Genomic DNA, 23,379 nt, shown 5'->3' with positions numbered 1-23,379 from the left:
TTGTCTGGGTTATTTAGAATATGGTTGTATTCCTCAGACTGAGATCTGGAGACCAGGGAACCATAGATATATTCTTGTGGTTTAGTGAAAATTATTTCTCTTTTAAAGAAGCTGTGTGTTAGTCAGCTTTAAAAATAGTGAACAAAGGTTTTCTCTGCCTCTGAAAGATAACTTTATGTTTAGACAGTGCCCTCAGAGTGCTGCAGACTTCAGAACCACTCTGTAATTGGTACAACATTTAGCTCATCACTAATGGTACCACTTGCCTCCAATGATTAGCGCCCCAGAGCTCAGCAGTCACTGAGTTTTTCCTGTGTACTGATATACATTTGTATGTGACAAAAGTTAAATCTAAAGCATTCTGAGCATTCTGAATGAAAATATGTGACAATTAGAGATTATTGTAAATATTAGCTTAAGACTAAATTTTCATTCTTTCTCAGTTTAACTCAAGGGTTTTTTTTTGGTTTTTTTTTTTTTTTTTTTTTTTTTTTTTTTTTTTTTGCGGTGCTGGGGATTGAACCCAGGGCCTTGTGCTTGTGAGGCAAACACTCTACCAACTGAGCTATCTCCCTAGCCTTCAAAGGTTGTTTTCATATCACTTTTAAGTTAGAGTAATTTTACTCTCCGTGAATTTCAAATTTCCTAGTATTGAAAAAAGTTCGGACCATAGCACATACTGCTTCCACATATTTATTCACACAGTGACAAAGGTGATTGTAATTCCTAGCGTATGGCGAAGCCACTAGTTAGAAAAAGTTCATATCTCCTAATGGTCTCGTGATGGAGAGCTGTCCACTTGTCCAGGACATTTTTATGACAGCTAGAAATCAGTGCTATTGTGTTAAGATTCTCTACATTCAAAACCTTCCTAGTCTAATCATTTGGTTGGACCAACATTAATTCTGATGCTGATGCACCTATGTTCTTACCTGAAATAAAATACCTTGCCTCCCAAACTGACACAATTAAAACATTTCTTACTGTTAATAAATTACCAATTGTGATTCTAATGATGAACATATAATCTCATTTCAGTCTTGGATAATTTTTAAGATGTAGAATGTTTATGATTTTATAACAAAGAGAAACTGAGACATAGGGCAAGGGAAATATTTAGCTGTCAAATGGCCAAGATTGAACCTAGATTATTTTGACTGAAAGGTCATGTTTTCAACCATCAAGTTTAAACCATACACGGACCGTACATCAATATCACATGGTGAGCTTATGGCACAGACTGCTTCCTGTTCCCTGAAAACTACTTCTTTTTCTTTGCTCAGCAGTTAGACTATATTTCCCTTTCTCCCTTTAAGGTGGGTATCACCATGTGTCTGAGTTCTCCTTAATGGGATGAGAGCAAAGTGAAAATCCATGCTGCTTTCAGTCTGGCCCATTACCACTCCCCACATGTGCCCTAACATGCTATTTTCCCTTCCATTGGAAGATGCAAACTGAATCCTGAGGGTAGGTGACAGACACAGAGGGAAAGAGTCTAGGCGACTGAACTGGGCATGAGGAAGAGCTTCCCTACCAACCTCACCATTCTATGAACAAGAAATAATTTCCATTGTTTTAATGTACCAACACTTAAGGAATCTGTTTGTTACCTCAGGTTTACTTTTCTTTAACAAATGCAGAGTTTTAAAAAATATAGTTTCATGGTCTGTACTCTAAATCTCCTAAGTCAAAATTTCTGTAATAAATCCTATGCATCTATAATTTCAGAAGTCCCCCTATGTCATTCTAATGCATTTGAAAATTAATATTACACTCCATTTTCACCACTGGCTTTTCCCTTTCCCCAGCTAAATCCTTCTACCTGGTTGGATATTTTAGGAAAATGTTTTTCCATTTTCAGTCTTCTTGTATTAAAAAATATATATATATATAAACCAACAATTTTCATAGATTTTGAAGTTTCACTTAGTTTTTAACAATTCATCCAATTGGGCTAGACTTCAAATCTTAGAGTGATAAGAAAAATCACATGGAGTCAATACCTATATATAAAAAAGTGTGTGATGGTTAAAGGGACAGAGCTTAAAGCCAGGCTGTATGTGCTGATGTCCTAGCACTACCACCTGCTTGGTGTATGACCTGGACCTCAATTTCCAGATTTTGAAATGAGGATAAATGTAGGGTTTATCTCATAGGATTCTTTTGAGGACTGTTGGACTACTCAGTAGTTGTTCTATAATCACCTGTTGGGTAAAAATAAAACTCCATAGTGTGATAGATCAAAATTCCTCTTTTTCAAAGATCAGATGACTGTATTCATGTGTGTTTGTCTCTGTGTCTTCTATCCCATTGTTTTTCACATCTGCCTCGTTGCCAAATTGCTATATTTGTTACATAGCTCAGTAATATAATTTGAGGTCTGGTATTGTGATGCCTCTAGTATGGTTCTTGCTGCTCAGAATTGCTTTGGCTAATCTCTTATCCTTCCAAATGAATTTTAAAGCTATTTTTCCTAGTTCTATGAATACTGTCATTGGTGTTTTCATGGGAATTGCACTGAATCTGTGTAATGCATTTAGTAGTATGGCTATTTTGATAATATTCATTCTTCTTATCCAAGAATAGGGAGGCCTTTCCATCTTGTAAGGTCTTCTTTGATTTCTTTTTTCAGTGTTCTGTAGTTTTCATGATAGAAGTCTTTCACCCCTTTGGTTAGATTTATTCCAAAGTATTTTAGTTTTTTTAGATTTGCTAATGGGGTAGTCTTCCTGATTTCTTTCTCAGCAGATTCATTATTGAGTATAGGAAAGCTATTGATTTCTGTGTGTTGGTCTTATATCTTGCTACATTGCTAAATTTATCAGCTCTAGAAGTCTTCTGGTGGAGGTTTTTTTGGCACGGGCTAGGGGGTCTTCTCAATATAGGATCGTGTCATCAGCAAATAGAGATAATTTCACTACTTATTTTCCTATTTGTATCCTTTTAATTTCCTTTCCTTGCCTGATTGGTCTGACTAGATTTTTAAGGACTATGTTAAATAGGAAGGGTGAGAGTGGATAGTCTTATCTTGTTCTGATTTTAGAGGAACTACTTTAGATTTTTGTCTGTTCAGCATGATGTTGTCCTAGAACTTACAATGCTGAATTAAGTTCTTTCTATCACTAGTATAGTCTTTACAATGTTGAGTTAAGATCCTTCTATCCCTGGTTTCTCTAGTGTTTTAAACAAATGAGGGTAGCAATATGGTAGTATTTGTTCCATCTCACTGGTGGGTGCCGGGTATCTGATATTGCAATATTTCTGTTTTTCTGTATTTTTGAAGTATTTCTCAATTAAAGACAATGTTACAGAAGTAAAAAAAAAAAAAAAGAAAAGAAAAGGCTGGTTCGACACGGCATCCAAACAAATTAAATGGCAAATGAGAATTGGAAAAATGAATATCTCCTGCAAATTGTAGTACTAGAATTAAACAGTCTTTAATCCAATGCAATAATTTCACAGATGGGGAAAACAAAGTCTCAAAGGCTTATGAGTTTTCAGAGTTTGCACAGTAGAATCAGAGTGAAAACAAACATCTTCTCACTCCCTGTCCACATTTTTAGCCTTGAACTTGTAGTAGATTCAGAGATGTGGGAAAACATAAAGGCCCCTTGATGGAATTTCCTGCAGTTTTTATACAGAATGCCCTATAGTGGTGCTTGCCCTGTAGTTGCAGATGTTGCTACTTGTCTAGAGTAAAGTTAGACCTCCAGAGAGAAAGGGTCACTTTAATTTCTGGTTTCTTTCCCTTTTCTTATAGATTGTTTCTCTAGGTAAAACCAGATATCTCTCTACCTTTCTGCCCTGATCTCAATTTAGAATCAAGGATCAGTGATCAGATGGGGAAGAGTTACTAACAAGCCTTTAGAACCCATGAAAATGACAAAATGACATCATAATTTTCATTCCTGGGTGAGATATCTTGAGATTGCCATTTGAGAAAATAATGGTACTTGTCATATATTTCCTCCAAATAAATCTGGCTTTAAAAGCAAAAAAAGAAAACAAAAACAAAAACAAAAAACTATGAATGGGTGCTGCACTTTGTCAAATTATTTTTCTGCACCTATTGTCCTTAACTCTATGCAGTATTTTACACTTATTGACTTGTGTATATTGAACCAACCTTGTATCCTTGGTGGTTATCCAAAAGAACTAAAATCAGCATACTGTAGTGATACAACCACATCAATGTTTACGGCAGTGCAATTCACAGTAGCCAAGCTATGGAACCAGCCCAAGTGTTCATTAACAGGTGAATGAATAAAGAAAAAGTGGTATATACACACAATGGAGTTTTATTCAGCCATTAACAAGAATGAAATTATGGCATTTTCCTGTAAATGGATGAAACTAGAGACCATCATGCTCAGAGAAATAAACAAGACTCGGAAAGTCAAGGGCTGAATGTTTTCTATCATATATGGAAGCTATACAAAAAAAAAAGGGAGGAAAAAAATAGGGGGTGAGGAATTCCATGAAAATAGAAGAGATAACAGTGGTGTAGAGGAAGGGAATTGATGGGGAGAGAAGAGAAATGAGAAATGGTAGGAAAAGAGGGATAATATTGACCAAACTATCCTATGTACATATATAAATATAGCACAGAGAACTTCATCTACATGTATGTCTATAGAGCACTAATTTTAAAAACTATAGATAAATAGAAGAAAGACCAGTAAAAAGTAGAGAAAAGGAAACAGGGAGTAGGAGGAGGAGAAGGAAAGGGGAAGTAATGGGGACTAATTAGGGAAAATTATATTCCATGCTTATATAATTATACCAACATGAACCCCAATATTATGTGTAACTATAATGCAAATAAAAAAATCACTTAGAATATTTATTCATAAATGAGTTGAGTTCATAATGCTATGAATCCATGATGATATTCAGAGTAGGAAAAAATAACTTTATGACAGAAATTGTAGCACAAAAGTATTGAACATAAATAGATGCTCTTTATTAGTTTTAAGAGACTTGTAGGACTGATCCATGTGAGTCTTCCATTTCTTCCAATAAATTTATATTCCTTTATAAAGCATAGGTACATACTTTCACCTACAGATGTAAGGAAGGTAGATGAAGAGAATTGCAAATAACCTCTGGAGTTCTGAAGACATAAGAAGTGAACAAATAAGAAAGATTGAAACTTGAAGTATAGAAAGAGATGTGTACTGCACACATGGTAGGTTGAAAGGGAAATTTGCCCCATTTCCCAAGACTGAAGCCCTTATCTCATAGAAAATAAAAATTCCTAAAAAGAAATAGGAGGTTTGTCCTTCTAAGTCAGTGGAGTATAAGAGGGAAACAGGAAATAGAATTGGGAACACAAGTTTTTAGTGCATATATCCTGCTCAGTAAAAAACAAAGTACAGTTTTCCTCATTAACTATTGGAACTATGGAAGAAAGGGACATATTGGAAAGTTCTTTGTCAACATGTGAGGTGATGGAGGAACAGTGCTCTTGGCAGGTGGCTAGATAGATGAGGTAAAACTTTGATTCCCGTGGTTTCTGGAAAGTCCATTGTTATCATTATCACTGTTATTGTTACTATAAAAGTAAGAATTTTTATTATTATAAAAATACTTTTCTCCTCCTAATCTCTTCTTCTCTTTTTCACATAGCTTATTTGGCTTCTGAATGAGTTTATTTCTTGAAATAGCTACCCAAAGATTTTAAAACATGAAATCAGAGAATCTCAAGCACAAGAGGACCTCATTTGGCCTATTTCTTAATGTCTTATGCCCTCTGGTGGCAAAATCAGGTGACCAGCTGTATTTTTCTTTGAATTCTTCAAAGTAAAACATTTTATTAAGATAACAATAAAGTCAGCTCTCTCTCCCCTTCTCAGCCATGGTAGTGTGTGGGTGTGGGTGATTCCTCACTATGTCTTCTGACAAGACTTTCAGGAACAAACAATTCCTGGACAAGAAACAAGCAAAATAGTTCCATTCCCCAATGGAGTCAACTGAAACCTGGTGATAAAATCAGGTACAACTCCAAGAGAAGACACTGGAGGAGAACCAAGCTGGGTCTATGGCACACCAATTTATGCTGTATCAGGGTCACTATCATCTTACCACACCAAACTGAAAGCAACACTCTCTGGGTAGTTGGACAGGTTTTCTGAGAAAAACAATTTTCTCTATTTCTACACTATGCAGTAGGTTGGCTTAGTAATAAAAATGTGAGAACTTTCCTTTAAAAAAAAAATAAAGACAGCATTCATCATAATTAGCAACTAAATGAAAATGTGTGTGGTATATATAAATGATCTGGTTCAGGTTATTTCATGTTAAGAATGTGAAGTGAGGTAACCATAGACTCTTGTAGTTTGTAAAATTGGCCTAAACTTATAGAGCCCTAGACCTTTATAAGTTCATCTATTTCTCCCCTTTTCAAAATCAAGAAGGAATTTTCATAATTGCACATGAGTACTTGTTAAACATGGGACAAATCTTCTTTGGTGCTAAATTACATCTAGTAGCTTGTACAAAAATGATGCTCCCTAAATCTGATGATTAAAAATACATACATAATATTAAACTTTAAGGTGCTTAAAATTCACTAGGATAAAATGTTGATTTCTAGAGAATTTTTTCATTACCCAGATCACAGTAGGAAAATTAAAACAATGTGTCAGAGAAAGGGAACATACATTCTAGAGAAGAATTTATATTATATATGTCTTTCTGTATGTATTCTTTAGCACTGAGAAAAAAATATCCTTTCATTTTGAAAGACAGATTTTATAATGAACTCTTCTAACTAGCAGGAAAGGAAAGATTTGCAATTGTCTCTTCATTCTTCATTCTTCATTCTTCATTCTTTACTATTCATTAGCAAAAATATTTTTACTAATTTTTACTTTGAAATGATTTCAGACTAACAAAAATTTGCAAAAATAGTGCAAAGAATTCCCATATAGCCTTTACCCAACTTAGCGAAATGCTAATGTTTTACTTATATAAAGTATAATCTCCAGAGTCAGGAAACTAACACTGATACTATATTCTTGACTAATCCACAGGCCTTATTTAACTTTGGTCAATTGTCTTATTGATGTCCATTTTATAGTCAAGGATCCAGATTATGATTAAATTAATATAAGTACAGTTGCTGATACATATGTGATAAGAATACAAGAGTGATACCATAAGATGTTCAGTACATCATCCCCAGGGGGGTCCATTTTGTTGATTTTTAAAAATTATTGATGATGTTAACTTCGAGCATTTAGTTAAGGTGTTGTCTGCCATGTTTTTCACTATAAAATAACCATTTTTACTTTTGTACTTTATGAGTATATTACAGAGAGATACTTTAGGACTATGCATATATTACATTTCTAATCATATATTGGCCCACTAATACCAACTGGTGATTTTTCTACTTCCATAATTTCTTTGACATTAATTAATTGGAATTCTCTAGCAAAGAGATTTCCCATATCTCTCATTTATTAGTTACTCAATTATGTATTTATATCAGTAGGGAATCATGGGTATGTATTGTATTCTGTATTGTATAATCCATTACTATTACCATTTACTTTGTTCTTGAAATTGGTCCATCTATGACCATTGGGCATCCCTTCAGCTTGATGCCTATGTCCTTTAAATATGTGACCCTCAACTTTTTGAGCACTTCTTTTCTTCTTGGCACCATCAGTTGCTCCAGCGCCATCTGTTCTTTCCCTGCTCCAACTCTGAGACGAGTATTTTCTCCAAGGAATACTGTTTTCTTTTATTAGAGAATGGTATCTAGAAACCAAGACCTGGTTGCTTGCTGTTCTCATTGCTGCTGGAGTGGTCACTGCTAGGCTCTCTCATCAGACAATGCTAGAACAGAATTTATGTTTATAAAAACACGTGCATGTACACATAATCTAAATCTCTATCCGTGTGTGTATCCTTTCTCCCTTTTCTTCTTGTCTGTTTGTCTGTCTATCATCTATCTAATCTCTCACCATGAGTTCATACCAATACATGTGATTCCAATCTGCCACCACAGGATTCCATTCTACCCTTCTTCCTTTCCTTATTTGTAACTCCTTTCCCTGATGGTAAAAAATAATCTGCCTCTCATTATTCATACTTTATTTAGTAATTTGACTAATCCTAAAATATACATAAACCAACTTGAAAATTAATATCTTATGGATCTATGGGTTCAGGAACTTATTAACTAGTGTAAAATGATTATTTACACTATTGTTTTTGATCTTAGATTATACTATCAAAGACTGATTTTTAGTGTTTCTTAACTTTATTCTCTCTTTGCCCACCTCCTTCAATGTAGTGTGAAATAGATACAGGCTTATTTGTTATCATTTGTATTGAATCTGGGGTTGTCTCCTTATGCTTGGTTTTAATGAATTTATTTTTATTTTTGATATAGGAAACATTATTCTTATTTCTAAAAGCCAGAACTGTTTATAGATTTATACTCACTTTTGTTTTCCTACTCTGTCATCCCTCCCTTCACTTGCTCTTTCCCCATTTATCTCTGTAGACAAGTTTTTGTTAGTTTCTGGGTTAACCTTTCTGGGTTTTTTTTTTTTTTTTTTTTTTTTTTTTTTTGGTACAAATTGAATGGATGTGTATATATTTTTTTAATTAATTTTTTTTATTTTTACAGACTGCATTTTGATTCATTGTACACAAATGGGGTACAAGCTTTCATTTCTATGGTTGTACACAATGTAGATCATAAATATACATAGGGTAATACTGTCTGTTTCATTCTAATATTTTTCTGTCCTCCCACCCCCACCCCATTTTTCTCTACACTATCCAAAGTTCCTTTATTCTTCTCTTCCCCCCTCCACCCCTCCTCATTATATATCATCATCCACTTATTAGAGAAAACATTCAGTCTCTAGTGTTTTGGGCTCGACCTATTTCACTTAGCATGATATTTTCCAACTTCATCCATTTACCAGCAAATGCCATGATTTTATTCTTCTTTATGGCCAAGTCATATTCCATTGTGTATATATAACACCGTTTCTTTATGCATTCATCAATTGAAGGGCATCTAGGTTGGTTCCACAATCTAGCTATTGTGAATTGAGCTGCTATGAACATTGATGTGCCTGAATAACTGTAGTATGCTGATTTTAAGTCCTTTGGGTATAAACCGAGAAGTGGGATAGCTGGGTCAAATGGTGGGTCCATTCCAAGCTTTCTGAGGATTCTCCATACTGCTTTCCAGAGTGACTGCACCAATTTGCAACTCCACTAGTAATGTATGAGTGTGCCTTTTTCCCCACATCCACGCCAACACTTATTATTGCTTGTGTTTTTGGTAATAGCCATTCTGATTGGAGTTAGATGAAATCTTAGGGTGGTTTTAATTTGCAATTCTCTAATTACGAGGGATGATGAGCACTGTTTCATATATTTGTCAATCACCTGTATATCTTCTGTGAAGTGTCTGCCCAGTTCTTTAGCCCATTTATTGATTGGGTTCTTTGTATTTTAGGTATACGTTTTTTAAGTTCTTTATAAACTTTGGAGATTAGTGCTCTGTCTGAAGTGTGTTTGTGGAGAAGATTCTCTTTCCTGGAAAGTATCACAAAATAGATATTCTTTTGCACCATCTTTTAAAAATGTAATGTATCCTAGAAAGCAATCCAAATTAGTTCATAGAAATCCTCTTCTAGATTTTTTGTTTCTTACAGCAATGTAGACATATGTAATTAGTTTAACCTCTCTATATTTGGATATTTATATTGTCTTCAGTATTTTGCAACAACAAATAATGTCACAATAAATAATCTTGTTAAAATGTATTTTTGTATTAATAGCAAAGTATCTTCTGGGTAAATTCCCAGAAACGAAATTGCTGAGTTAAACAGTAAGTGTACATGTATCGCCCAATTTCTTTCCAAAACATTTGTACCAGTTTGCATTCCACCAGTAATGTATAAGAGTGCCTGTTTCCCTACAGAATGTGTTGTCATTTTTTTGTGTGTGTTGTCATATTTTTAAAGTATGACAATCATATAAAAAAATAGTGTCCCAGGATAGTTTTAATTTGCATTTCTCCAATTATGAGTGAGATTGAATATCTTTAATTATTTTAAAAGATCATTTTAATATCTTTTTCTGAACTTGTCTTTTCCCTATTTTAAATGTTTTTAAAAATACCTTCCTCCTGAGTTTTAAGAGTTCTTTATTATTAATATTTGTATTTGATATACAAATAGATTTACTTTGCTATTGTTTTTAGACTTTACCCATTGTCTTTGACTTTGTTTATGGTGTTTCTTGTCATGCAGAAAAAAATTTATTTTTGTGTAGCTAATTATCAATCTTTTATTAATTGCCTCTGGATTATGAGTTATAATTAAGAAATATTTCCTTATACCGAGGTTAAAGAGGAATTTACCCATGTTTTCTTCAAGTATTTAAAATTTTATTTTTACATTTATCTCGTTCTTCCTTTTGGAGTTCATGCTTATACATGGCATGAGTTATGGATTTAAACTTATTTTATTCCAAATATCAATCCATTTATTCCAGAACCCTCTCTTGATTCTTTTTTGCCCCAGTAATATTTGATGCCCTCATATACTGTATTAAATTACCAAAGGTACTTGTGTTTATTTCTGGGTTTTCTAACATATTCTTTTGATCTGTTTGTCTGTTTTTACACAAGTATCACACTGTTTTAATTATAAAGACTTTATAGTATGTTTTAATGTCTGATAAAATTAGTTTTCCTCCCAGTTTTTCTTTTTAAATGTTTGCCTGACTAGTCTTGCTTGATTTTTCACATAATTTTGATATCAACTTGTCTACCTCCATATATAAAAGCTTATTCCTATTTTCATTGAAATAGTGTTAAATTTATACATTAACTTTGAGTCAATGTTTATGGTATTTAGTCATGTGATCCAAAACCTACAAGTATTCTTCCATTTGTCTAAGTCTGCTTTTATATTTTTCAGGAATGTTTTCCTAATAGTTTTTACATATTTCCTATTCAGTACATCCCAAAGTATTAAATAATTTTGTTACTATTATATATGAGGATTTTTCTATGATTTTTTCTAATTATTTATATATGTGAAAAATTACTTCTATACATAATACTTTTATCTTTATATCTTTATAAATTATTTTATTGTCTGATTTAATGTGCTTTCTTGAAGAATCAGAAACAAGTTTTTATTATGCTAGGCTTTTGGGATTTGGTTTATCTGTTATGGTAGTTTGCCAATTCTGACTAATAAAAGATAGACATAATTTTACTTCCAGTACCAAAATAACCTGAGAGACAAATTTACCCCAGGTCACAGAGTGAGCAATGGACAAAGCAGGCTTTTAAATCCAACCTCTATGCTATTAACCACTGCATAATACTCTCTTCAAGGTGTGGGTTCCTGAGTTTCTCTGTTAGTTTCCCTTTCAAAAACAGAAAACAAAAGTTCATTCTTCCTCTTCCTTTGTTTTGTCTACATGCATCCCCGTTATAAACTGTAGGAACTAAGCAGGACTATAGGAAGATGGCTGATGGATAATGGCACCAAATCGGAGCAACAACTGCATGGCTTTATGTGGGAATTATCTTTGCTGCATTCTATGGACACAGAAAACTAGAAATGATTTTATGGTTATAAAATTAAAAAATTCAACTTTGGCTCACCTTCTAGTTTGCTCCCAGTAAACGAATACTGTTCCCTTGTTTAAATCTTTCAACAGACTCACATTATCTCAAAATAAATGCAAAACTCCTTCATTGGCCTATATTCTCCTGGCTCAGATCCATGCCTTATACTAATCCTTGCCATACTATATTTTATGCACTTATTTACTAGAATTTCATAAACTCCCTTGAGAGCAGAGACTAACAGGTAATTTTGGATTCTAAATCCTGTACCATGCCTAACATATAGTAAGCACTTAGTATATGTTTGCAGAAAGAGTATATGAATAAATATTATTTCCTACTTCTTTTGGATTCATGGCATATGCTTCTCTCCTCAGAACATTTTCCTTTTTAAATTTTTTTATAACTTTATTTATTATTCATTTATTTATTTTTTATGTGGGGCTGAGAATTGAACCTCAAACCTGTTAGGCAAGCACTCTACCACTGAGCCACAATGCCAGCCCAGAACATTTTCTTTTCCCTGTCTAGGGGATAATTTTCCTGTTTTCTTATGATTGTCACCATCATGAGTGATGAACTGTCATACTTTTGAAACTCTCCAGAAGAACCTCAGATTAGGGATAAATGATTTTTTAAAAAACATAATTAACTGACATTTTTCTGACTTATTTTCTTCTTTGTATGGGAATGATTTGCATTTGCCACAGAATAATCTTAAGACTTTTATAAACTATGACCTGAAATGTTCTTTGTGTTACCTTGACATTTTAAAAAGGTGTCACTTTATGTCAAAAGTCTAGTCCAACTCTGACAATCAATATTTTAAAAGTATTATCTCATTCACTGTTTCATATGTATTACTACCAAATGTCTTTTTTGACATTTGTTTACTGAGCGCTAAGTATTAGACACTGTTCTAAGCATATTACATACAGCTTGCATTGTGAAAAATATTAATTTCACCATTTTATGAAAGAGGCATTAAAAGATTAGATAACTTGTCCAAGGTCCCTTAGACACAGTCAGTAATTGAAAGAATTGAGATAACTGAGATGAGAATTTAGGGGAGCCAAGTTTAGAGCTCTCATTCTAAAACAGCAACAGATAACTTTCTATGTTGTACTTCACCCTACTGCACTTCCTAGAATGTGCAATGTTATTTGTATCCTAATGTGGTCTCTTTAAGATCTCAGTATCTTGCTTTGAAAGAAGTATCTACCTCTTTTGCTTTCACAATGTTTAGTATGGTGCTAGACACATTGTATGGTCTTTTCATGAATATTCATTAAATTGTTTTGAAACGTTTATTTCAATACTCCTAGTTTGAGGAAATTGTGTAAATGGTTTTTAATGAGTTAAAATAAAGAAGATCCTCTAAATTTGTTAACCAAGAATTCATTTATTATTATGATTATATTAGATATAATAGGAACTCAAGATGGGAAGGAGATATCTAAGACATGATAACCTATTGTATTTCTTCTTGATTTTGTGTTAAGGATGAATGTAATCATACCTTGATGTATACTCATAAACCTGAGTGTTTTGTGACCAGTATACATTTATAATCCAGTATACATTTAACTCATTCTCCTTTGTAGTTTCCTTTACTTAGAGGCCATGACTCTAATTCAGACATGGGAACAGAGCTTATTGTCACTGTATTTAAGTGCAACTAAGTTCTTCTTTAGCCCCCAGGTGAACCATGATTCAGCTTGCGTACTCTAATTCTCCTGTAATGATGAATGCCTTCTTTACTACAACGCTTGGGAGGTTAAAATATTCCCCTATGCCATAATGGATGGGATATCTAAGAGGACATAGTGGACCATCAACTCCAAGAAAATAATAACTTCTGATTACCATGACCCTCTATCCTTCATGCAAATAAACTATAGTAGACTGCCAAACTTGCCTGCACATATAAACTATATTGAATATATATTTACAAAACATATTGGGAAAGTTACAATCCCATTATTATTCTCCCAAACCTATGTTAAACTCAGCAAGAGTTTACAAAAAGAAAAATGAAAGAAAAGGAAGGAGGAAAATAATTGTACACTATTATATTTCCTTATCAAGTTTTGATGCTGTAAGACTCTTACTAGAACTCTTATCACATTCATTCATTAATAAGTACTTTTATTCTAATCATTTTGGATTACAAAATAATACATGTTGATGGTAGAACTATTGAAAAATCAGAAATAATTCAGTCTTTTAGGATAATACTCACTGTTGATATTTTGGTGTATTTTCCTTGTCCAATTGCATGATAAAGAGATTCAATTGTTATTGATATACAAATAGATACGTAGTGTATTTCTACAGACTAAGTCTTATAAAGATTTTTCAGATCACTTAAGATTCCTCAAAAAACTTTTAAAAAGGATTTTTTCCTTTATTTTATTTATTTATTTTTATGTGATGCTGAGAACTGAATCTAGTCTTACATGTGCTAGACAAGTACTTCATCACTGAGCTACAATTTCAGTCCTTAATGTACTGTCTTAATTCTTCCAATATCTTCTTCAAATTCAACATGCGTAATGACTCAACTTTACATTTCACTTGGAATTAATTTTATCCACACCAAGCTGCAGGATGAAGAGACTCAGAAGAGTATTTTTCACTGTGTACAGAGCTCTGACCACATCCTTCCCAGTAGGGATGGGCTGAGCTGTGGGTCACTGCTGAAGCTTCTAAATGCACAGACATTTTTTGGGTTGTTTAAAAAGGCTTTATGATGTGCACTGTAGAACTATCTACTGTTTTTCATTTAATCATCAGAAGGTATTGGATATTTTGATATTTTCACTAGGATGAACATCAGATTGTTCTTCTAAATCCTGTCAGAATAAGAATGGAAAGTACATCAAGAAGTGAATAAAGACAGAGGGAGATTTTCTAAAGAAATCAGGGAACCTTTATCTGCCTTTTTAATCCTGAAATTAAAAAGTAAGACTTGTAACACTGTCCTTGAAACTCTAGCCAGAGCAATAGGCAAAAGAAAGAAATTAAAGGAATATGAATAGGAAAAGAAGAACTCGAACTATTACTATTTGTCAATGACATGATTCTATATTTAGAAGATGTAAAAAAAAAAAAAAAAAAACTCTACCAGAAAACTTCTAGAACTTATAAATGAATTCAGCAAAGTAGCAGGATATAAAGTCAAGACCCATAAGTCAAACACATGTCTATACAACACTGATGAATCTACTGAAAGAGAAATTAGGAAAACTAGCTGATTCATGATAGCTTCAAAAGTATAAAATAAAATACTTTGGAATCAATATAGCAAAAGAAGTGAATGACCTCTACAATGAAAGCTACAGAACACTAATGAAAGAAATTGAAAAAGACTTATGTATGGAAAGATCTCTCATGCTCCTGAATAGGCAGAATTAATATTATCAAAATGACCATACTAGGGCTGGGGTCATACTCAGTGGTAGAGCACTTGCCTAGAACGTGTGAGGCACTGGGTTCGTTACTCAGCACCACATAAAAATAAATAAATAAATAAACAAATAAGCAAATAAATAAATAAAGGTATTTTTAAAAATGGCCATACTACCAAAATTGTTATACAGATGCAAACCCTATTGTAATACCAATGACATTCTTCATAGAACTAGAAAAAGCAATCATGAAATTAATTTAGAAAAATAAGAGATCAAGAGTAGCCAAAGCAATCTTAGCAAGAAAAGTGAAGCAGGAAGCATCACAATACTAGACCTTAAATTACATTACAGAGCCACAATAACAAAAACAGGATGGTATTGGCACCAAAACAGACACATAGACCAACTGAACAGAACAAAAGACACAAAAACAAAACCACATAAATAAGTTACCTCATACTAGACCAAGGTGCCAAGAACATTCACTGGAGAAATGGCCTATGCAACAAATGGTGCTGGGAAAATTGGAAATCCATATGTAGCAAAATGAAATTAAACCTGTATCTCTCACCATGCACAAAACTCAACTGAAAGCAGATCAAAGGCTTAGGCACTAGAACAGAGACCTTTCATCTAATAGAAGAAAAAGTAGGCCCACATCCTCACCATGTCAGCTTAGGAACTGACTTCCTTAACAAGACCCCTAAAACACAAGAAATAAAATCAAGAATCAATAAATGGGGTGGATTTAAACTAAAAACCTTCTCAGCAAAGGAAACAATCAATGTGAAGAGAGAGCTTATAGAATGGGAAAAAATCTTTATGACATACACCTCAGAAAGAACATTAATCTCCAGGATTATACAAATAACTCAAAAAAAAAAAAAAAAAAAAAACAACTTAACACCAAAAAGACATTTAACCCAGTGATTAAATGGACTAAGGAACTGAACAGATACATCACAAAAGAGGAAATACAATCAATCAACAAATAGATGAAAAAAAATGCTCAACATCTTTAGCAATTAGAGAAATGTAAATCAAAGTTACTCTACGATTTCATTTCATCCCAGTCAGAATGGCAATTATCAAGAATACAAACAATAATAAATGTCAGTGAGGATGTAGGGAGAAAGGCACACTCATACATTGCAAATTGGTGCAACCATTATGGAAAGCGGTATAGAGATTCCTCAGAACACTTGGAATGGAATGACCGTTTGATCCAGCTATCTATTCCACTTCTTGGTTTATACCCAAAGGACTTAAAATCAGCATACTACAGTAACACAGCCATATCAATGATTATAGCAGCTCAACTCACAATAGCTAAACTATGGAACCAACCTAGGTAGCCTTCAACAGATGAATGGATTGAAAAAATAAAAGTAGTGTATATATGTGTGTGTGTGTGTGTGTGTGTATACACATATATGATAGAATATTACTCAGTCTTAAAGAAGAATGAAATTATGTTATTTGTGAGTAAATGGATGGAGCTGGAGAATATCATGCTAAGTGAAATAAGCCAATCCCAAAAAACCAAAGGCCAAATGTTTTCTCTGTTATGTGGATGCTAATTCACAATGAAGGGGGGACTAGGGAAGAATAGAGTTACTTTGGATTAGATAGAAGGGAGTGAAGAGAGGGGAGGGGCATGGAGGTAGGAAGGATAGTAGAATGAATAGAACATTATTACCCTGTATATGTACGTAACTATACGACTGGTTGTATGTACATCACATACAACCAGAAGAATGAGAAATTATACTCCATCTATGTATGATGTATCAAAGCATCATGTATAACTAATTAGAACAAATTTTAAAAATACAAAAATAAATAAACATATAATAAATAAAAAGTAGAACTTAGAGGAAGATGGTGGAACGAGGGGTTGCTTCCCTGGTGTGTCTATGCCATGAACCAAGAAAAGTAGACAGGCAGCTTTTCACCAAGGTGGGTGAATGATCAAGAATTAGGGAATTTACTGGAATTTAATACTGAACACTCAAAATAGATTGGGAACTCAAGAGATCTTGTGTAATAAAATAAGGGGGAAAGATCCCCAGCTCCACAGCCACAATAGCAACTGGAGGCACAAACCAGAACAGTCACTATGTGAACACAGTAAAGCAATAAAGGAAACACATTCTCAGGAAGACTGAGGTGTATTGGGTTACAGACAACTTAGAGATCAGAGACACTGCTCAAAAAAACAATACGCTGTGCTACACAGTATCTGTGTTTAGGAGTGGTCTACTTTATGCTTTGAATATTGCCCTTGCTGCCCTGCTGCAGCAACTTATTTTTAAAATGGACATTTCTTTCTCTTCCTTTCTCCATGCTCCTCTTTAATCTTTCCCCCTCCCTAATCTCAGGGTAGACAGTTTTACCTTTCTTCCCCATCTTAGGTAGATTTATCTGTCCTTGTTCCCACCACAGGAACTAAGTAATCCATACTTTGGGAATGGCAACAGAAGATCTCAGACATTACTGTCTCCCAAATTAACAAGTGAATTACAACTCCAACAGAGAACACTGAGGAGTGTAGCCTTTGAATCGCCTCTTTAAAAGTCCCCAATTCCTGCTGATGGGAAGAATGGCAACCTTTGGGACAGGAGCCCTCTGTGTTTCTCCTTTGCTAGCAAAGCAATAAACTTTCTTTTTCTTTGTTTTCAAAACCGAGTCCTCTGGGACAAGGACCAAGCTTTTGGCAACACTCATATGGGAGGGAAGCCACCATCACTCTTGGCAGCATGCAGAGAGGACAGTGGAAGGAACCATTTAGTAGCCATGGCATAGGGGCCAGGAGCTTGGGGAGCCAGTTACTGGTAGACCCAGAGTCTGGCCCAAATGAGCAGGGCAAACCCAGACTGCATGACAGAGAGTGTGCCTAAGTGACCGGGAGAAAATCAAGCATGGAAAGAGGTCTCACATTGGAATACTGGTCATAGAAACCCACCTGGCACCCTCCCTCTCCAACTAGGTTGCCTGCAGCATCAGCTGGGAAAAAAGCACCTGACTGGGAATTCAAAAGCGGGGGCGTGGGTGATTGGAGAGAATTTCAGAGATTGAATCAGAGACCAGGAATCATGGGGTCCATAGGCAAATTAGTGGGCTAAGAATAAGCTCATACACCACACAATGGTACCCAAAGAAGATTTCCAGGGTGCAGTCTTTCAACTGCAGGTCCTTGAAAGTGCACTGACTTAAAATCTCCAGACCAATAGGCTCCCACCCAAGAGCATTCCTAAACCTACATCTGCCCTCCAGGAGTTCTGCCTCCAGAACTAATTCTCTCACCATAGCAATCACAAATATCCTGAGGGTGAAGCTGGCATTAAACTCCTAAGAACCCCATCTATCAGCCGAGAAGGGAAGATGAGAAACTTTTGAACTCCAATGGAAACAACTCTTCAATTTTTTATCAAGATTCTTTTTATATTTTCATCTCTTACATCTCAAACATTTTTGAAACCAAGTATCCTTCATGTATCAGTTTATTGAGGACTGGGATGTTTGAATAGTATGTTACAGTTGTGTTGTTTCTTTCATATATATATATATATATTTACTTCACGTATATTTTTCCTCTCACTTATCTATTTCCCTGGATTCTTTTTCTCTCTTTTCTCCTGATAACAGTCAGCCTCCATCAATTCCTCTTTCTATTTACCTCTATATTCTCTCTTCCTTCCTCATCTTCCTCATAAACATCACATCCTACACCACTTCTGTTCTCTTTGTCCACCATTTGAAATTATAAACTCTTTTGCAAATTTACTGTATATATTGCAGACAATAATTAAAAACATCAATTTCTTTTCATTGAGACAAAACTATAGATGTCTTAATAGGAGCTATTTGGTTTAAGGCTGTATATTGTTTACATTGGGTGCTGTGAATATTGGTCTCCCCTTAAAGGTGAGGTACTGGAAACCTTCAGGGGCACTAAAAGTCTACAGGGTAGAAACTGTGCTGCCTCAGACACACTCTGCTAGAAGGGAAGACACATGAACAACATGAAAAAATGAGAAAAAAGTGCCCCAAACCAAGATGCTCCAAGAATAGAATCCACTGACAACACAGTAGAAGAAATGTCAGAGGAGGAGTTTAGAACATACATCACCTGATCTGCAACATAAAAGACAATGTATGGAGTGAAATCAGAGATAAATTTCAGAAGGTGAAAGATCACTTCAATAAAGAGATAGAGATTCTGAAAAGAAATCATGCATAAATCCTCAAAATGAAGGAAACAATCAAATTGAAAATTCAATGGACAGTATCACCAACAGACTATAGACTATTTGGAAGACAGAATGTCAGGCAATAAAGACAAAATAGATAACCTTGAAAATAAAGTTGCCTACTCAGAGAAGACAGAAAGAAACCATGAACAGAACTTCCAAGAATTATGGGATAACATGAAAAGACCAAATTTAAGATTTATTGGGATAGATGAAGGTGTGGAGATACAAACCATAGGAAAGGACAATATTTTCAATGAAATAATATCAGAAAAATTCCCAAGACTAAAAAGTGAAATGGAAACTTAAATACAAGAACCTAAAAGGACCCCAATGTACAAAATTACAACAGAGCCACACCAAAGCACATTATAATGAAAATGCCTAGAACGCAGAATAAAGATAGAATTTTAAAGGCTGTGAGAGAAATGTATCAGATTAAATACAGGGGGAAAACAATTCAAATCTCAGCTAATTTCTCAACCTAGACCCTCAAAGCTAGGAGGTCCTGGAACAATATATATGAAGCTCTGAAAGAAAATGGATGCCAACCAAGAATTATATTATACTCAGCAAAATTAAATTTCAGATTTGAAGATGAAATAAAAAACTTCCATGATAAATGAAAGTTAAAAGAATTCACAACTGGAAAGCCTATACTAGAGAAGTTTCTCAACAAAATATTCCATGAGGATGAAATGAAAAAAAAAAAAAGTGAACACCAGCAAAGAGAGGAACTATACTAAAGGAAAAAGCAATCAAAGGAGAAACTAAATCAAATTAAAAACCAGAAATGAACCGAAATAACTGAGAACCTTGAATGTTAATGGCCTAAACTCAACAATCAAAAAAAAAAAAAAAAAAAAAAAAAAGAAGAAGAAGAAGAAGTCTGGCAGATTGAATTAAAAAACAAGACCCAAGGGACTCACCTCATAGGCAAAGACATCCACACCACAAACTGCAGGTGAAAAGATGCATATCACTCACATAGATCACATAAAAAGCAGGGTTTTCCATCCTCATATCAGATAAATTGGATTTCAAGTCAAAGTTAATCATAAGGGACAAAGAAGGACATTATATACTGCTTAAGTGAATTATACATCAACAAGACATATCTGTAAATATTTATGCCCAAAACAAAGAAGCATCTATGTATATCAAACAAACCCATTACAATTTCAAGAATCCAACAGACCACAACAGAATAATACTGGGTGACATTAACACATCTATCTCACTCCTGGATAGATCTTCCAAAAAAAAAAAAAAAAAAAAAACTAAACAAAGAAACTATAGAACTAAATGATATAATCAATAATTTTGGCTTAATGCACATATATGGAATATTTCATCCATTATCAAGCCAATACACTTTCTTCTCAGCAGAACATGAATCCTTCTCTAAAATATACCATGTTATGCCACAAAACAACTCTTTGCAAATACAAAAAAATATATAGATACTACCCTGCATTCTATCAGATCAGAATGAAACGAAATTAGAAAACAATGACAAAATAAAAAATAGAAGTTACTCAAACACCTGGAGATTAAATAATATGCAAATGAGTGACGAATGGCTAGCAGAAGAAATCAGGGATGAAATAAAAAAATACTTATGAGGTAAAAGGGAACACTGATATAACAACATATCAAAACCCCTGGAACACTATGAAGACAGTGCTAAGAGGAAAGTTCATTGTGCTGAGCTCATTCATTAAAAGAATAGAAAATCAACAAATAAATAACCTAACATTACATCTCAAGCCTAGAAAAAGAAGAATAAGCCAATACCAAAAGCAGAAGACAGAAAATAATTAAAATCAGAGCTGAAATCAATGAAATTGAAACAAAGAAACAATTCACAAAATTGACAAAAAGTTGGTTCTTTGAAAAAATAAATAGAATTGATAAACCCTTAACAAAGCTAACAGAGAAAGAAAACTAAAAGTACTAAAATTCATGATGAAAAAGGAAATATCAAGACAGACACTACTGAAATAAGATAATTAGAAACTATTTTGAAAATTTATACTCCAATAAAATAGAAAATCTTGAAGACATTAAAAATTTCTAGAGACATTTGACCTGTCCAAACTGAATCAGGAAGACATACATAATTTAAAGAGATCAATTTCAAGCAATGAAATAGAAGAAGCCATCAAAAGCCTACCAATAAAGAAAACCCCAGAACCAGACAGATTCTTAGCTGAGTTCTAAAAGACTTTCAGAGTAGAATTAACATCAACATTCTTCAAATTATTCCATGAAATAGAAAAGGAGCGAACCTTTCCAGACTCATTCTATGAAGCTAGCATCACAGTGATACCAAAACCAGACAACGACACATCAAGGAAGGAAAACTTCAGCAAATATCCCTGTTGAACATAAACAATATATAGAATGATAAAAAAATTCTCAATAAAATTCTGGCAAATTGCATACAAAAACATATTAAAAACATAGTGCACCATGATCAAGTGGGGTTCAACCCAGGGATACACGGTTAGTTCAACATACAGAAATCAATAAATGTAAATAATCACATCAATAGACTTCAGCACAATATCATATGATCATCTCAATAGATGCAGAAAAAGCATTTGACAAAATACAGTATCCATCATGTTCAAACACTAGAAAAACTAGGGATGGTAGGAACATATATCAACATTGAAAAAGCTACATATGCTAAATCCAAGGCCAATATCATTCAAAACAGAGAAAACTGAAAGCATTCCTTCTGAAAACTGAGCAAGACAAGAATGCCTTCTTTCACCACTTCTACTCAACATCATCCTTGTAACTCTAGACAGAGCAAGTTGACAGAAGATAAAGGGATACGAATAGGAAAAGAAAAACTCAAAATATCACTATTTGTTGATGACATGATTCTATATTTAGAAAATAAAAAGACTCCAGTAGAAATCTTCTGGAGCTAATAAATAAATTCAGCAAAGTGACAGGATACAAAATTAACACCCATATGTCAAACACATTCTTATACATCAGTGATTAATTCACTAAAAAAGAAATTAGGCAAATGATCCCATTCATGAGAGCCTCTAAATAAAAAAATGAAATATGTGGGAATTAATCTAACAGAAGTGGTGAATGATCTCTACAATGAAAACTACAGAACACTAAAGAAAGAAATTGAAGAAGACCTTAGAAAATAGAAAGCTCTCCCATACTCTTGGATTGACAGAATTAACATTGTCAAAATGGCCACACTACCAAAAGAGTTATACAGATTTAATGCAATTCCTATTAAAATTACAATGACATTCTTCATAGAATTAGAAAAAGCAATCATGAAATTCACTTGGAACAATAAGAGACCAAGAATAGCCAAATTAATCCTTAGCAAGAAGAGTGAAGCAGGAGGCATCACAATACCAGACCTTAAATGATACTACAGAGCCATAGAAACGAAAATGGCATTGTATTGGCACCAAAACAGACGTGTAGACCAATGGTACAGAATAGAAGACACAAAGACAAACCCACATAATTACAGTTATTTCATGTTAAACAAAGGTGCCAAAATGTACATTGGAGAAAAGATAGACTTTTCAACAAATGATTCTGGGAAAATTGGAAATCCATATGTAGTAAAATGAAATTAAACCCCTATTTCTCACCCTGCACAAAACTCAATCCAAAGTGGATCAAAGACTTAGGTACAGAATGGAGACCCTTTACCTTGTCAGCTTAGGAACTGACTTCCTTAATAAGACCCCTAAAGCACAAGAAGTAAAATCAAGATTCAATAAATGGGATGTATTCAAACTGAAAAGCTTCTTCTCAGCAAAGGAAATAATTAATAACATGAAAATCTTTGCCACATGCACCTCAGATAGAGCATTAATCTTCAAGATATATATGGAACTCAAAAAACTCAACACCCAAAATAACCATAGAACCCAATCAATAAATGGGCTAAAGAACTGAACAGATACTTCACAGATGAAGAAATGCAATCAATCAACAAATATATGAAAAAATGTTTGACATCTTTAGCACTCAGAGAAATACAAATCAAAAATACTCTAAGATTTCATTTCACCCCAGTCAGAATGGCAAT

General features: G+C 33.9%; 1 long non-coding RNA gene and 1 pseudogene across 4 annotated transcripts in view; one reads left to right on the top strand and one right to left on the bottom strand.

Moving 5' to 3' along the window:
* Window positions 1-23,379, bottom strand: part of LOC306662497 — a 166,900-nt gene that overhangs the window by 138,056 nt on the left and 5,465 nt on the right. The window lies entirely within an intron of this gene.
* Window positions 5,891-6,134, top strand: LOC306662284 (ribosomal protein eL39-like 2; annotated as a pseudogene). The gene has a single exon. The product of its transcript is annotated as a ribosomal protein eL39-like 2 (transcript).

The sequence above is a fragment of the Sciurus vulgaris genome (assembly GCF_902686455.1).
Source record: "Sciurus vulgaris genome assembly, chromosome: 5".
NCBI lineage: Eukaryota > Metazoa > Chordata > Mammalia > Rodentia > Sciuridae > Sciurus > Sciurus vulgaris.
The sequence above is the reverse complement of the archived record's forward strand: the minus strand, read 5'-3'. Positions and strand labels throughout refer to the sequence as shown.